Source organism: Canis lupus, chromosome 17 (genome assembly GCF_003254725.2).
Source record: "Canis lupus dingo isolate Sandy chromosome 17, ASM325472v2, whole genome shotgun sequence".
Classification (NCBI taxonomy): Eukaryota; Metazoa; Chordata; class Mammalia; order Carnivora; family Canidae; genus Canis; species Canis lupus.
Genome location: NC_064259.1, coordinates 52,935,161 through 52,938,841, shown reverse-complemented (window position 1 = coordinate 52,938,841; position 3,681 = coordinate 52,935,161). Strand labels below are relative to the sequence as shown.

The following is a 3,681-nucleotide window of genomic DNA, read 5'->3' as shown; positions in this document are numbered from 1 at the left end:
AGGCAGAGGGAGAAGCAGGCCCCATGCACCGGGAGCCCGACATGGGATTCGATCCTGGGTCTCCAGGATCACGCCCTGGGCCAAAGGCAGGCGCCAAACCGCTGCGCCACCCAGGGATCCCTAAATGGCATGTTCTATACCCAAATAAGTATGCCTACAATTATTTGCTGTTTGGGTTCTCTATACGACTGTAGAATTGACCAATAATAGGGTTAAAAATTAATTATTCTTATGAGTACAATGTAGCATTCAATTCTTTTATTTCTATATATTTCAAACCAAAGGTTTAAATAATAAAACAAACACCCATGAACCTATTTTTTAAAGATTTTATTTATTTATTCATAAGAGACACACAATGAGAGGGAGAGACATGAACAGAGGAAGAAGCAGGCTCCCTGCAGGGAGCCTGATGCGGGACTCAATCCTAGGACCCTGGGATCACGACCTGAGCCAAAGGCAGACACTCAACCACTGAGCCACCCAGGTGCCCATGGACACACCCATGGACCTATTAGCTCATTGAAAAGATAAAACATTTTAGGTTCAGTGAAAACTCCTGAGTGTACCTTCTGATAAACTCCTGAGTGTACTTTTCAATGCCTTTTCCTCCCCAGAGATTACAGTTTTTCTTTTTTATAAAAATCTTTATTTTAACATTTAAAAGAAGAATCACATGTTCATCCTGACAGTTTTACCAGATTTGGCCATCCAATAAGTTACACACACACGTAGCTACTTGGAAGGTTATTGCATGCGTCTTTCACTGATGGAGTCACGGCGAGGTGGCCACTCTCCCTGCAGTAGGACCCGGAGTGGGTCCTCCACAAGGAGGCCTGACTCGAAACAGGCTGTGGGGAGGTCCAGGTGATCCTCACCTCCAAATTGTGAAACTAGTGACACTGCCACAATTCCTGTGGCTACACTTTCACTCCTGAGCGTACTGTTCACTTAAGTAGACTCAGAGGGGGGAGGACGAGGCGCCACCTGCGCAGTAGGCCTTTCTCTGCAGCTCCCTCCCTCACGGGAAGGCCGTCAGCAGTATCAGCAGCCCTGCTTCTCAGATTTCTCCCCCTGCACAATCCTTAAAACTGTTTGCTAGTTGAGTCTTTGCTTTTTTGACTACTTGATGGTTTTGATGAGTTAGCCGTGATCCACAGGTACATCTCTGAGAGTTGGCTTTTGGCTGGGATTATGTTTCAACAGTCTTGAAATGAGATCCCTGGCTCCCTCCAGCACGAAGTCAGGGAATGTGAATTCAACTTGGAGTACAGTAAGTTCAGTCACAAAATGCAGCTTAGAGAAACAGTATGAATATTCAGCTCACAGCCAATGTTAAGGCTGATAAGCATTCTACCAGAAGCAACGGATCATTTCTCATTAGGTCTTACCTGTGATATTCTTTGTAGGTCTCTTGGTATGTGCTTGCCTCAAAAGGAGGCTTCCCAACTAGAAATTCATAGCAAAGAACCCCAAGGCTCCAGAGATCCACCTTCTCATCATGCATTTGGCCTTCAATCATCTCTGGGGGCAAGTAATCCGGGGTACCACATAGGGTTCTCCTGGAGGATGGAGCATGTACTGACTACCCAAAATTTGCAATCTTAAGCTTTCCAGCTGATCCAAGGAGTAGGTTCTCTGGCTTAATGTCTCTGTGAATTACTCTCTTTGAGTGACAGTAAGACAGGGCATCTGCCAACTCTGTGATATAAGTAGCAGTTCTCTGCTCATCATACTTTGACAGTTTCTGAAGTTCTCTGTAGACAGCTCCAAGAGGTGCATATTCTAGAATTAGGTAAACTCTGGTGGCATCATGGAAATAGCCATACAGCCAAAGAATATTTGGATGCTTAAGGTGGGACTGTATTTCTACTTCTCTTCTCAGCTGATGCTCAACTCCTGCTTTCTCCAGTTCAGCTTTAAATAATACTTTAATAGCCAGGATAAACTTGCTTTGTTTTTCTCTTGCCAAGTAAACATTACCAAACTTTCCTTTACCCAGTGGACGGCCAATTTCAAAATCTTCCAAAGCCCATTGCCCTTTTTTTTTTTTTTTTTTGATTCTTCATTTTTCTGTTTTGTTGCCAGTTCCATTTCAGAATTATTTCCAGGGGCTGATGACGAGGGGTGCTCACTCTTTTGGGTATTATTCAGTGTCCTAGAGACTAGAGACAGGACGAGGGACACCAATTGCCTGCAATTGCTTCTGCTTCAGATTCTGAGCCGGTTTATGGCTGGAGACGAGCTTTTGTGTTTGTGGAGGAACTCGCTGGGAAGAATTTGAAGGACACAAGACCCGCTGGGCCTGGCCACTATTTGCAGGTAACGGATTCTGTGAAGGAACTTGCTGTGCCACCAGAACACATTTTGGACCATCACCAAGTGCAATTGTAGTCTTAACAGGCCCTGCAATGCAGTTTTCTTTAGATTTGTCCATCATGCCCATCGGCTCCTGCCTCCGACCCAAGCTGCCAAGTCCTCCAGAGAGCTCATGATAATAGTTTTTCTAAATTTGATATATCATTCCCATGCATAAATTCTTGATTTTGTTACAAAGAGATGTATCCACAATATATTATTGTTTTGCGCATTTTAAGACTTTATATGGATAATCCTACCAATGTATACTTCTCCAGTGTGCTTTTTTCACTTACCTTACTCATCCATATTGACAAATGCAGTTCTAGTTCATATGTTTGCACTGCTGTATAGAATTCTCAAGCTTATATCATAACCCCGTGATGCACTCATACGCTGCTGGTCATTTACAGTGTTTCCATGCCGTTGCTGTTACCCTCACTCCATCAACAGGAGAACTGAGGCTCAGGGAGGTGTACTTACTGTGTGCTCCATTAACGCATGAACCCAGAAAGCAGTTTGCCTCCGGATTGCTGCCTCTAGGAAATCTCTGGCACTTGCAAGAAGTTCAATCTATATCTGTTGAATAACTGAATGAGGTTTTCTCAGAGAAATCCAATCAGATTCAGTTCCACAGTGGATTTCTCCCCCTTTCTGTTTTACCCTGGTGCCTGACATATATTCCCTGTGGTCAGGGAGGCCCACTCAGGGCAACACACTCTGTGGAAATGTAAGATGGGAAATGCTGAATGAGGACTTAAAAAACTTGTTCAATTCATGAACAAAGTAGGAATTTAAAGAAAGAGATAAAATACTGAAAAGTACACAACAGAAATCATAGAGGTAAATAATATAATAACTGAAAGGAAAATTCAGTAGAGGAATTTAACAAGAGATTAGATCAAGCAGAAGAATCAGCAAACTCAAAGACAAGGCATTAGAAGTCATCCAATCAAAGAAACAAATGAAAAAGAGTAAAGATAGTTTAAAGGACTTCTAGAACACTAATGTATGCATTGTAGAGGTCTCAAAAGGAGAAGAGAAAGAAATGAGTAGAAGCTTATTCAAAGAAATGGCTAAAAACTTCTCTAATCTGGGGATAGAAATAGATATCCAGATCTATAAAGCCCAAAGAATACCAAATAAGGAGAACTAAAGAGAATCACACCAAGATACATTATAATTAATGTGTCAAGTTAAAGACAAAGAGAGGATCTTAAAAGCAGCTAGAGTAAAGCAACTTGTTACATACAGGGGAAAACCCATAAGACTAAGCATATTTTTCAGCAGAAACCTTGCAGGAATTGAAGAGAGTAGATGATA

The 3,681-nt window shown here is 42.2% G+C and overlaps 1 pseudogene; it reads right to left on the bottom strand.

Annotated features, from left to right (window-relative positions):
• Positions 1 to 315: 315 nt before the first annotated feature.
• LOC112665045 (aurora kinase A-like) lies at positions 316 to 3,218 on the bottom strand (annotated as a pseudogene).
• Between the last annotated feature and the right edge of the window lie 463 nt (positions 3,219 to 3,681).